Source organism: Euprymna scolopes, chromosome 3 (assembly GCF_053919585.1).
Source record: "Euprymna scolopes isolate OS-2025 chromosome 3, ASM5391958v1, whole genome shotgun sequence".
NCBI lineage: Eukaryota > Metazoa > Mollusca > Cephalopoda > Sepiida > Sepiolidae > Euprymna > Euprymna scolopes.
The window spans coordinates 111,938,370-111,953,423 of NC_136484.1; positions in this window are offsets into that span (position 1 = coordinate 111,938,370).

Sequence of the window (15,054 nt, forward strand, 5' to 3'; positions counted from 1 at the left end):
TGAGATGAATAATTCGTATTATTTATCCATTTATTTATTGCAAACTATTATCTCCATCTTCCACTTGTTGTTTCGTGACGTTTCGGCTAACTATTCCTCTGGCCTTCGTCAGGTGGTTAACCGCGACGGTATAGGAACTCCGAATCTACTAACTGCAAAACAAAAACAAAACAAAAACAAAACTAAACCTTATTACTCGTACTGAAATTAAAATTGATCTTGTAAAGTGCTGGAATTTATATAAGTAAAGATATAAGGTGCCCTCAATAAGTTTCCAGGCTGTTTTCGTATAGGAACTTTTATTGATAGTACACACATGAAACTTTAGTCCCCTTCGAAGTTATCCTATCTGACTGCAATGCACTTGTACCGTTCCAAAAACTTCTGAAAGCCCCATGGAGGGTCTCTTGTGTGAATGTGTCAATGACCCTTGTCACAGCCTGTCTCATCTCCTCAATTGTCTCCTAACGACAACCTTTAAGGTTTTCCTAGAGCTTAAGACATAACCAAGTCACAGGGAGCAAGGTCTGAACTATAGGGAGGATGAAGAACTGTTCTATCTTGGTCAAATAGTCTGTGGAAAGGATGGAGTTTCCTTGAGACAAACAACTTTGGGCAAATATTCCGCATCTTCTGTTCCTCGCGAATAATTGCGTGTACAGTTCCCCTACTGACATCAAATCGTGTATTTATTGTGTCTACAGACACACAATAGTCCTTATTCATGACATTCTTTATTTAGCCAATCAGCTCTGGTGTTCTGACTGCCTTACTCTTCCAACACATCTAATCATCCTCACAGACTACTTGCCTTCCTTGAATGTCTTATGCCACTCAAAAACTGATGTTCGATTCATGCAAGATGCTCCAAAAGCAGTCTGAACATTCCATATTTTTATGTGGCATTTTTTAAAAGTTTAAAACAGACGTTCATTGCATATCGTTCTTCTAAAGTATCCTAACGCCCAGATACCATTTTTGAAATTCACCAGCTGTGACAACCAGGCTTTAGTAGAGTTTATTCCAATTCCTGATGTAGCTGTTCATTTGAACCTATAATCATAAAAAGTGGTCAGTCATCTCATTAGATACATAGCAATAACATACCGAATTTTCAAGAATCTACGACAAGTTTAAATGCATGTACAAAAAGAGTCTAGAAACTTATTGAAGGCACCTCGTATTTTAGCAGAGCTGTATATCGTAAAGATTTCCATTGAAGATCACCAAGAAATGTGCCTTTACTGAAAACCAAACATGTCAAAGATCGATTAAAGTTTGCCGAAACTTATGAAAAGGATGGTATGCAGTTTGAGGAAAAAGGTAATATAGTCGGATGAAACGAACGTTGAACTATTCCGAAGGAATACAGCGACAATGGCTTCAACAAGCATAACACTGTTCTCACAGTTAAGTTTGGTAAGTGGTTTCATTATTATGTTGGGATGCTTTCATCCAAGGGAACTGGCGAGTTAAAATTTATCCTTTGTTCAATGAATGGTATCATTTAAAGGAAGATTCTAGAGAAGAACCTTCAGAAATCTGCAATTTCCTTAGGACATGGTCGAAATTTCGTGCTTCAACACGACAATGATCCGAAAACATACCGTAAAACAAACAAAGGAATGGTTTTAAAATAAAGCTATTTGTAGTCTTAATTGGCCAAGTTAGTCTCCTCACTTGAATCAAGTTAAAAACATGTAAAATATTTTGAAGGTTAAAGTTCATGAGCAGAATCCATAAGATATTCAGCAATTATAAAAAAATATGCAAGGAAGAATGGGGCAAAGTGACGGTGGATCAGTGTGAAAAACTTGTGGCCAACTATAGAAAGCGATTGCAATTAGTGAATCAAAGTAGGGACTACGCAACAAAATATTAAATGGATATATTCAATCATTTTAAATAGGGTAATTTGATAAAAAAACGGAGTAAATGATTAGTTTTAATTTTCCTTCCACATACAACTAAAACAACGTTACAAGATGTGACTTACAAAATATCAGGCAAAATGGCGGACATAAACTTTATAACAAAAAGTAACATGTATCCAATACTTATGCGTCTCTCTGTCTCTTCCTCTTTATATATATATATATATATATATATATATATATATATATATATATATATATATATATATATATATATGTACGCGCGTGCGTGCGTGCGTGCGTGTGTGTGTGTGTGCGAACGATTTTTCAATCGATTACTTCTCTTTTATCATAAAAACAAGCTTGTGTTATTTACACTAATAAGACAAAATAGTATCTTAAAATATTTTATGTAATGTAGAAACGAAAGGCTAAAAAACAGCTATTTTCATGGCTAATTTGAAGAAATATTTTTAAACAGTTCATATGTTCGGTGTTATTTTTCACTTTATTACACACACACACACACACACACACACACACACACACACACACACACACACATATATATATATATATATATATATATATATATATATCATTTTGAGGGCATTAGTCCTAGAGTCTAAAGAGCAGAGTTTATTGTAATGTACTAGCAAATGCATTAAAACAAAACAGTGCTCGTTATAATGTAGATATATAATAAGCTTGATAGGGATAGATATCCTAGAGCGATTTTAATATTGAGTAAGATGATTCATAATTTATAATTAAAAATCGGTTTCAAAAGGAAAACAAATAAAATCAATAGATTGTACTGACTTATTTGTTTTTTTAAATAGTTTTTATTAAGTTCCTTATATATTAGATTTTTATATTGTATATAACCCATGGTATAAAAAAATCCTCGTTTTATATGCCAGTACTATCAATTTATTTGGGTGGCTTTTTGACATTGATTTCGAAAATATATTTATTTTTTAAAGGGTTTGTGTGAAATATTTTTTGTTATTCTTAAAATTAATATTTTTAAGTAGGTTAAGTAAGTCATTTTCAAAATTCGCAATGTCCTTGTTCTTTATGGGGTTTATATATGTTTTTAATTTGTAGTACTTGGCCGCTTTTCTTTGTGCTTCATCCTCTTTGAGATTGGTATTTTCTATTTCTTGGAGTTGCAAATCAACTACTTGATTGATCACAGTATGGTGGTTATCGAAGTGGTAAGCTTTCCATCTCATATTCCTTACGAATGTATTCACACTTCCAATCAAGCTAGTTAGAAAGGTGTCATTAGTTGGTATGGGGATACATTTAGTTGACAATTGAAAGTCTTCCTTAGGAAACATATCTGCAAAAAATCTTTTTATCAAATTATTGTTCAAGACATATTGTCTATTTCAATAGAACATCGTTTCCGAAACGATCGTACAATCTATTTATTTTGTTTGTTTTCCATTTGAAACTGATTTTTAATTAAAAATTATGAATCATTTTGCTCATTATTAAATATATATATATATATATATATATATATATATATATATATATATATTGTGCACCCAAAAAGAAAGTCCGCACCTGTCATTTTTTCAAAAACCGCAAATTTAAGCTAAATTGAATATAACTATTTAAACAACATATACCCTATTTAGTTCGATTCTTATTCCTCTATAATTTTACTTGTTCATATTTGACTTTTAATTGAAGTATTCTCGTGTTCACGTCAATTTAAAAAATCAACTTCGATTCGAGAAGGCAAAAAAAAACTTCGCAGAAACAAATGGACTTAAAATCCCCTTAAAATATCCACCTTTTAGCATCTTTAATCCTAATTGTTGTTGTTCGTAGGTTATACAATGCAACATTTAGTCCTTATACATCGAATCTCTCTTATGATCGCCAGGAGCTCATTCATCTTAACTTGTCTGGCTTATCCAATCGAGAAATCGACCAAAGATTAAAATGAGATTAGAAAACGGTACGAATCGCTGCAAAATCATCAAAACATCGTCAGCGTTCGTGATGCCCATAAACCTGAACGTCCTAGAGTTACTTCTTACAGGGAATACAATGATATTAAGGTACAAAGACTCAGCAACAGATTTAAAACGGCTCCCCAAGTGTAATCTTGTTAAAAGCGCTCTCTTTCTACAGTTAGGAACAGATTAATGAAATTTTAATTTGCCAGGCTGTGTAGCAAGACGCAAGCTAATTATTCTGTAAAAAACAGAAAGCGTCATCTGTATTTCGTCAAATGCAATGAAGACAATGACTCTTCATATTGGCTGAAAGTAATTGTTAGCGATGAAAGCAAGTTCAATATGCTAAGCAATGATGGTAGACAGTACGTCCGTCGAAGGAAAGAACATGAATTTAATCATCGGTGCACAGTTTCAACGTTGCAAGGTGGTGAAGGTTCGACTTTGGTGATGGGCGTTATTAATGCCAATGGTCCAGGGCCTATAGTTCGCTTGCAAGGTCGAACTAATTCCACCAACTACGACAATATGTTGATCAAGCATTTTCTACCCTACTTTAATCGGAATTTGGATGATAATCCCCTCTTCATGCCTGGTTAATGCTCCCATTCACACAGCTGGGAACGTCAAGAGGTTCCTAGAAGAGCATGATATTCCGTGTTTGGATTGGCCTGCACAATCTCCAGACCTCAGTCCTTTCGAAAATGTATGGCATTATATCAAGCAACAGATACGCAATGATACAATTTCAAATTTCTCAGAACTTTAGACAAAAATTAAAGAGAAGTGGGATGCCCTTTCACCAGAGTATTGCCGAAGGCAAGAATTCAAGAGAATGGCCCAAAATATGCAGACTGTCAATTTGCAGAAAGGCTGTGCTACTAAATATTAACTAATTCATTGTGTTTCTGTTGCATTTGTGCTGCATTAATCTTTTGAAGTTACATTTAAATAACTATTTTCCATTGTGCGGGGTTTCTTTTAAACTTATTGATTCTGGACTCTTTTGCCTCTCAATTTTTCGTCTGGTAAAATTTTAATCACGTGATTACGGTGTAGCGACAATAAAATAAACCACTTAATAAAGTGTCGCTTGTTATGGATTTAGCGGAATACGATATTTAAAAAAACACTTTTTTTTGTACTTATGCACTTATGTTACGGGTCTGGCGGATGTTTGTAACTATTCTGTCTTTTCCCCTAACGATGTAATAAACAAAAAGATATGTTTATTATCGTATTCAGCTAGGTCCATAACAAGCGGCACTTAAGATTTCAACGAAACTGTTGTGTCTGTAGTAACTAAAAAGTGTAATCTTTTTCCAAAACGTGTTTAGTGTAAAACTGATATAAGTGTCTCTCTCTGCCTCTGCTGCCTCTCTCTCTCTCTCGCTCTGTCTGTCTGTCTCTCTTTCTCTCTTCCTTCGTTACAGAGCTCGCAAACTCGTCGATGGATTCACAATTAAGCCAACGATAAATGTAAGCAACGTGTTAGGAAAAAAGATAATCTTGTTTATTTTAGGAGTGTAATAGTTTCACTAGAAAACATTAAAAGTTAAGTTTTAAAACGGAATTATTTCGTGGATTATGCGCACTGTCTATAAGTAACGTAAGTGTTCTGTCTAGAAGTGTGTTTGAATAAAAACAAAACAGCTATAAGTGTGTCTCTCTTTCTTTCTCTGTCTGTCTCTCTGTCTGTCTGTCTCTTTCTCTCACTCACTCTCTCTCTCTCTCGGTTGTTATCGTGCTCCGAAAACGCGTTAATGTATTCACAAGTAAGCAAACGATAAATGTAACTTACGTGTTAGGAAAAATATAATGTAGTTTTTTTAATAGGGAAGGGGAGGAATGTAATATTTTCATAAACAAACAAAAAAATGTAAGAGTTTATCAGCGGAAAAATGTCTTGAATTATATAAATAAAACGTAAGAATACTGTGTACGTACAGAAATGGCGTCGTGATTTAGTTTCGAACTGTTCGTTTAATAGCGGAATAACCAAATAAGGGAATTATAGCATGGATAATTCTCAGCCAATCAGATGGGCCGGATTTATGGACAGGAAAAATCATTATCTGTGTAGATCGAAGATGGTAAAAATATGCGATTGTGTAGGAAATCAGTAGGCAGTTAATGACGGAGATGATCCAAGAATGGAAATAGAATAAGTGGACGCGGTGTAAGAGGACTTGTGTAAGTGCGGGTGAAAATTTAGCTACTTCCTCTATAAGTTCCGACGATGATGAACGTGGCGCTCAACGAAATAAATGTAAAGTTTTAATATTACGTATTAATGTGTATGTAATTGCATTCTATAGTTAAACAAGGTAATGGCTAATGGCGTAAACATAATACATTTTTATATGCCATTTGTACTTGCCAACCTACGGTAGTTTCGTCCAGAGGGAAAAATTGCAACTTTTTATTATATACATAAAAATAAATGTCTAAATCTCTAAATCTCTAATATATATATATATATATATATATATATATATATATATATATATATATATATATATATGATACACAGCCGAATATACATTTAGTGATATCAGTGAATTAATAAGATCGACAGACATTTCTTATTTTCCCATTGGCTGATGAGCAGACCAAAGTAGCCAGAGGTCATAGTCGAAAGCTGAGCCGCCTTTTTTTTTATTTTTTTATCTCCGCTGGGAAACAGAATGAGCGCTTATATATTTCGACGCCATTTTCTCTTGTAGAGATTCGCTTTTTAATTTGCACTTTACCTTTTTGTCGATATTTTCCGTTTGTATCCTACTTTGCATTTATTTCGGTATTTGTTTTCTATCTTCTTTCATCTATTCTGAATATAATTTCGTCTCTTTTTACCCTTTTCATACAATTATTTTCACTTCTTCGCCGAATTACGTACTATTTTTCCTTGTTTTTTTTTTCATTCATTTTTTCTATATTCCTTTTTTTATTCATTACTTTATGTTTTTTATGAAATTATTTCTACTTTTTCGTTTCATTTCGTTGTTCTTTCTTCCATTCGTTCTTTGTGGTTTTACTTTTTCCTTTATTAAATTTCATTCCCACGTTCATTTTGCATTCATTTTTTTTCTTTTATCATTTTTTCTATTTTATTTTATACTAGCATTTCAGCTTGGCATTGCCCGGGTGTTTGGAGGTGTATGTTGAGCAAAAAAAAAAAAGCGGTCAATTTTTTATAACTTTGATCCTTTAAAATTTATTGTTTTGGGGTCAAATCAAGTTATTATGTACGATCCATGTCCACGGAACCTATATCTAAAATTTAAATTGTTTATACCCAAAATTGTCGGATAAATTTGGTAGAGTTCTCAAAGGTCAAATAGTTTAACTTTGACCTCTTAACAGCCAAATTTCTGGCCGAAAACCAATTAGAAAGATTTTCCCAAATCTCAGTAACCTGTATATCAAATGTCGAGTCTGTAGACTGAAAATTGATGGAGATATTGTGTAGGGAAATGTACACAGACAGACAGACAAACACACAGACACGTTCACTTTTATAGATATACTAGCATTTCAGCCCAGTGTTGCCCGCGTGTTTGGAGGTGTATGCTGAGCAAAAACAACAAAAAAGGGTTATTTTTTTAACTTTGACCCCTATTATGACCCTTTAACATTTATTGTTCTAGGCTCAAATCACGTTATTAAGTTAGATGCATGTCCACGGAACCTATATCTAAAATTTAAAGTGTTTAGACCCAAAATTTTCGGAGGAGTTTCGTAGAGTTCTCAATGATCAAATCGTTGAACTTTGACCCCTTAACAGCAAAATTTCTGGCCGAAAACCGATCACAAACATTTTCCCAAATCTCAGTACCCTGTATATCAAATTTCAAGTCTGTAGACTGAAAATTGACAGAGTTATTGCGTATGGAAATGTACACAGACAGACAGATACACAGACACACAGACACACAGACACGTTCACTTTTATAGATATATAGATTAGCATGGGTGCCTGGCGTTGCCCGGGTGTTTGGAGGTGTGTATTGAGCAAAAAAAAAAAAGTGGTAGTAGGAAGGCAAGCTTGAACCTGTACGGCGAAGGAGGAAAAGAACGGAGGAAAACGTGACATCTTTGCTGTTACGACCACCGGCAAACCGGAAGTGACGTAGGTTTAAATTAAGGTTAGACAATCGAAAAGACGGGATGACTTTCGAAAATATCGGCGAAAAAAGCGACCCTCCCTGTTGAAAAGTGCCCAGTGTAGGGTAAAGAAATTAATGTTTTTAGCCAATTTTTCGGTATTTGTCGTCTGAAGGGTCCGAGCTTCAAAACGATACTGATCTTGTGAAAATCCGTCGCCTCTGTCGAAAGTTTTAGGCAGACTAACAAACATACATACATACATTTATATATTAGTAGCTGAAATTTTCGACCCAAATCGATTAAAAAGTTTGCCCTCTCTCTGAATACCTCTTATGTAAAATTTTAAATGTTTAGACCAGAAATTGTCTAAGTAATTTGATAGAGACCGCAAAAGTCACTTTTTTAAACTTTGACCCCTATTATGACCTCTTAACATTTATTGTTTTTGGCTCAAATTAAGTTATTAAGTTAGATCCATGCCCAACTCAGCTATATCTAAAATTTCAAGTGTTTAGACACGTTCACTTATATATATATATATATATATATATATATATATATATATATATATATATATATATATAGATAGATAGATAGATAGATAGAGAGACGGCCTGATCGTAAAATACGTTTACATATGATATTTTGATTAATGAAGACTTCGTATTAATTATTATATTATATTGAACCAATACATTGTAATGATTACAAAAGTTAAAAATATGACTCGTGCACCACCACTGAGAATCGAAACGAAAACGTTTAGCTTACGATTTAGTCTTTCCTTTGATGTGAATGACTGACCTATGAAGACATGTTTGCTGCAATGCTAAAAATTAAAACAGGAACTAATAGCTATTATATTACGCATGCATATTCTTAATGCCGTCGTTCGACCTTTAACTGGCAAATTCCATTTTCTTTAATTTTCACACTTTTGCACCAATTATTCCCCGGCTAAAACCCAAAGATAAAGTTTCGCATGGGTTCAAATACCTTATATACGAAGTTACATGTCTATAGACCAAAAACTGTCAGAGGAGTTTTGTAGGCAAAATTTTTAAAACAAATATATATGCGCATACATAAATATATATAGAAAGAGGTTTGTGTAGCTTTTTTACAGAAATATTACGCAAGTAGAAATCATGTGGAATATTTGCATGAATATAATTACACGTAATAGTTAACTAAAGATGACCATCCTATTAGAAAATCGAAAAACTTAAGATAGAATTAATTAAAATGAACATTTAAAAAATATGCAAATTAGCTAGATCTTTTGCTAGAGAAGGCAATTCCACAAACCATATATAACAAAGTTGTATTTTCTTTTTAATTAATAGAAGAAAGGGGGTTTCCTATGAGTATCACAACAAGTAAAAATAAATAAATAAATAAATGCATAAGAGTATAGAAGATATGAGAAGCACAATAAATATTTTCATACAGTAAAACAATAAAATAATGAGTTAAAAAGGCATACGTTCACAAAAGAGATACTTTATATATGTTTAAACTGGAAGGTTTACAGCAATAGAAAAACATACAATATTCGTGAATATTTTTAGAGTTCTTGTAAAAACAAGTGTGCATTAGCTGAGGCATTATTAGAAATCTAGATCGATTAATTAAGAGCCGTGAGTTTCAGGGGTCGGTGAAATTGTAATCAAGACGTCCCTGAAAGTTGTTTGTAAGTGTTAATGTTCGTTTGTTTTTATATTAATATGATATTTCAGTGAATAAAGTTTATACACATTTACAGACGATTATGAGACCATGCTGTGTGTGTGTCTGTATGTTTATTAATGTTTATTAGCGTGCGAGTGGAGAGATATAGCCGAGGGAAGCGTTCACAGTGATGGCGCCTAGCGATGCAGATCCGCAGATTCGGGTCTACTGGGCTCCACTTGTTTATTAAAGACACATCTGACTTTTAAAGAAACGATTTAGATAGCTTTCAGTACTATCATTTCAAACAAATTCAGAACATTTTCTGATTGTTCCAAAATTTCATTATTTGTTTTTATTCAGGATAGTGTATGCGCAGGCGACATTTGTACAAATTCGTTTATGCATTTTGATTTTTTACTACATAATGTCGTTGGCCATTTTCCATTTTTATTAGTAGTTCTTGGCACTGTTTATTATTTGCTTTTTAATGTATATAATTTTTACTGTAATCGAATTTGGTGAATATTTTGTTTTAATAATAACGAGCAAGATCATTGACATGATTGAAAATGCAAGTAAAACATGGAGACTGGAACTGACAGCTAATGGACAACACATAAAAGAAATTTACATGCAAAGAGGCATCTTCCAAGGAGATTCACTCGCATCATGACTGTTCATCATAGATATGATGCCCCTGAACAGTATACCGAGAAAGTGCCAAGCCGGATAGAAGTTCTCTAATACAGAGGAAAAATGAACTACTTGGTGTACATGGACGATCTTAAACTTTTTGCACGGACCGAAAAGGAACTAGAAACACTAATAAACACTACCAGGATTTTAGCCAAGGTATCCAAATAGAATTTGATATGGAAAAGTGTGCCCTACTAGTTATAAGAAATGCAAAACTGGAGGCGACAAAAGTATGGAACTACCCAACCAAACGGAAATGAGAGCAATAAGGGAGCAAGACTCCTATAAATACTTCTGAGTTCTGGATGCAGACGCTACCAAAGCAACAGAAATGAAAGAGAGAGTTGGAAAGGAATACCCCAGGAGAACAAGAAAACTCCTGGAAACTACATTATATAGCAGAAACTTAATAAAAGGTATAAATACATAGGCAGTATGACTAGTCAGATACTCTGGACCGTTTATAGGGTGAACTAAAAAAAAACTGAAACAGCTCGATCAGAAGACCAGGAAACGCATGACCATGAACAATAATAAACTACACCCAAAGGACGATGTTGACTGACCATACGTGAAAAGGAAAGATGGCGGAGAGGACTGTTTTGTATAGCAGATTGTGTGAATGACAAAATAAATAAATAAATAAAATAAAATAAAAAATAAATAAAAAAAACTAGAAAAATACATAATGCAGAACACTGAAAGGATAATTATGACAGTGTAAGAAACACGAAAAAATAACAAAACAAAGACAAACGATGAGACGAAAAAGAAAATGGGAAGAGAAACAGCTACACAGAAGATTCATTAGAATGACAAAAGATGAAACTAACGAAAATATTTGGACATAGATGCGAAAAGGACATGTAAACCGAGAAACTGATTCCTCAATAATTGTAGCACAAAATAACTCAATAAGAACCAACCACATTAAAGCAAAACTCAGCAAAACACAAGAAAATAGCAAATGCAGACTCTGTGGCCAAAGAGACGAAACGAAATAATCCAAATTCTACCTAACCTACAACATTAACGATTAATACACTACCACCTTACATTCATCAACTCTTATCGTCGAGTAGCCTTTGGGCCTTGAAAAGTTGTGACTCCCTTGCAAAAAAAGAAAAGATACCGTAAAAATTTTCATTTAACTTGAAAATTCTATCTATAACATAAGACTATCCATAAACTTCATAAGCACCATATTTTCTTCTGGTTTTCATTTCTTTTATATTTTTAGCAATTTTGCTTTATATTCATTCTTACGGTCTTCTTGTCTCTTTTTTTTCTTTATTCTATATTGTGTTAAAATCCAACTCTTAATTTGTATTACCTACCATTCTTTTTTTCCTTTTTTCTTTTTCTTTCTTTCTTTATTTAATCGTGTGTTCTTCCTCCAGTATAATTCTATTCATACCTGCACGTTTTCTTTCACCCTTTCTTCATTCCTTTTTCCTTCGTTCTTTCTTTCTTTCTTTCTATTTTGTCCTTCTATTCCATTTGAGCTTCTCCCCCCTCCTCTAACACCCAATCAGCTTATGGCGCCATCACCTCACCAACAGCGTCAATAATTCCCAAATTCAACCATTAAATGCTATCAAAAATCAATAAACGGCCTCGACCACTCAGGCTGCAAAAGCCATTCCCAAGCTGTCTCCAATGTACGGATGGCCAGCATTGACGCACCGAGGGTCTTAAATACCATGTCCCTTATTGTACAGCGCACTCTATTTGTTTGACCCAGTCATATGTTAATACAATACAAAATATACAAAGAAAGTATTATTTAACAATAAAAGACTGCTGATATAGAATGGCGTAAAAAAGGGACACAAATGTACACATATCCAAGACAATAGCAGAAACCTTCGAAAACGACATTCCGTCAGTAATGAAATAGAGGGCGTAAATTGATGGTAACATTTAATGCAACTAAGACTAAGCTTCTTTCATTCAACAACTACATAAACCTTTTTAATCACTGATTGCTATGACAAGTAACAGGCTATCTGAGAGCCTATCCTTCAACTTCCATGGCTTAACATCCACAGACAACATGATTTGGAACAAATACATTGACGACATGGCCAACATTGCAGTAAAGAAGGTACGCTCCCTTAACTGTGCTGGAAATTTACTCACACCAGATAGTATCCTATACCTTTACAAATCCACAATTCGTTTATGTATGGAGTATTGTTACCGCATCTAAGGTGATAGATTTAGCACTAGACTCTCACTCGTAGACAGGGCACAAAAAGAGTCTAAAATCTAATATGACCTGTTCTATCGGCCAAGCTCCAATTTCTGCCTCATCAGCGCAAAGTCATACCTGTGCCTGTTTGCAAGTACTGATTTACTCCCTATTAACTATTATTAATAATCAATACTCCCTATTAACTATTATTAATTAATAATAATTACTCCCTATTAACTATTATTAATTAATAATTAATACTCTCTATTAACTATTATTAATAAATAAATAAATAATAATCTCTATTAACTATCATTAATTAATAATAAATACTCCATATTAACTATTATTAATTAATAATTATTACTCTCTATTAACTATTATTAATAAATAATTAATACTCCCTATTAACTATCATTAATTAATAATTAATACTCTCTATTAACTATTATTTATAAATAATTAATACTCCCTATTAAATGTTATTAATTAATAATTAATACTCCCTATAAACTATTATTAATTAATAATTAATACTCCCTATTAACTATTATTAATAAATAATTAGTACCCTTATTAACTTATTAATTATTAATTAATACTCCCTATTAACTATTATCAATTAAGATTTAATACTCCCTATTAATCCGATAAGTAGCAAACACCCATCTCTTCATTGTTGAGGTCCGAGAAGACGGGTAATGTACAACACATATTTAAAATAATTTTACCTACCCTCAGATGGGCAATTTTAATACATATATGAAACAATTTAACATACTCTCGACATGTATTTTACAACATGTATGAAATAATTTCTATTCTCACCAAGACAACCATAATTTAAAAAAAAAATGAAGTAATTTTTAGAAGATGGATCATTAGGATTTCCAAATTAATTTATAAATGATAATCATTTTAATCCACATAAAACAATGTTAAATGTGAATTAAAAATTATGACAAATATTGAAAATCAAAAACAAGTCATACAAAAGTGAGTAAATAAAGAACAATTATATGAATTAAAATACAATGAGTGAAAATATAAGAGTGCGGGCCATTGTGTGTAGCGTTAGTTAAAAAAATAATGGAATTGCAATTGGTAAAAAACACTCCGAAAGTATTAAACTAGTGATAGCGAGATAGAATGAGTAAAGTTAACATTCTGAAGTAGAAGGACAACAAATTGATAACTTTAAGTAAAAATACGAAGGGAATCATCAGGAGTTCAAATACTCGGAAGGGTAAGTGTATGCATACCTAGAATATATATATATATATATATATATATATATATATATATATATATATATATAGATAGATAGATAGATAGAGAGAGAGAGATAACACTATATATATATTATATATTCCATTGTTTGGCTGTGGAATTTATTATATATATATATATATATATATATATATATATATATATATATATATATATATAGAGAGAGAGAGAGAGAGAGATAGATCCCGATTTGGAATCTCGCTAGATTCAGCCACTCTGATGAGTCGTAGACGACGAAACACGTGTCAGTGGATAATTATATGTTAAAAACAATATATATACCGCCCCCCCATGTGGGGGTACCAAATTGGTTAAAGGGAAAAATATTCCCAACTCGCATTTAGGTAAAATTGCAGTTTCGTAAATAATTGAATTCATTCAAAACGTATCGCAAAAACAAATAATATATATATATATATATATATATATATATATATATATATATATATATATATATATATATATATATATATATATATTATAGAGTGTTATAGCCAAGGTCTATAAGTATAAGAGCAAGGAGTAGTGCAGTTATGAAAAGCTCAATGGGTGTTGTTACCTAGAGCTATATATATATAAACACCGAGGGATTAATAATTGTGAAATTATCAAGGTTACACAGGGAGAAACATAACAACATCGAATTCTTTCATGTACGATCGTTTCGGAAACGATATCTATTTGTTCGATATTTACAAATAAAATAAAAACATTGAGTTATTTTTTTTTACTTGTAAATATCGAATAAATATCGAATAAATAACGAATAAATAAAAGGATATCGTTTCCGAAACGATCGTACATGAAAGAATTCGATTTTGTTATGTCCCCCCCCCTGTGTAAACTTGATAATTTCACAATTATTAATCCCTCACTTTTTCTACAAGTAAACTTGATACGTCCTATGGCTTGCTTTGGGTAGGACTGAAACCGCTATGTCCACACAATGCTAACCTGGAGCTGTAAAGACTCAACACCTCTATCCACTGCGCCACGGGTCCAGAAGGCAGAAAGAATTATGTAATCGGCAAGTTTAATCCTACATCTGAACACTATTGAGATGCGGTTTGAGATGTGTTATGATTTTTAAAACTTCGATCCAGATATCTCATAGTCTGAATAATTATGTACGTAGGAGAAGATTGAACTGTTTCTCAATGCATGGAAGAGACTGGCAAGTAATCTAAATTTAAAAGCTAATATGAGAGCAGAGGATGGCTGAAACATTTTCTAT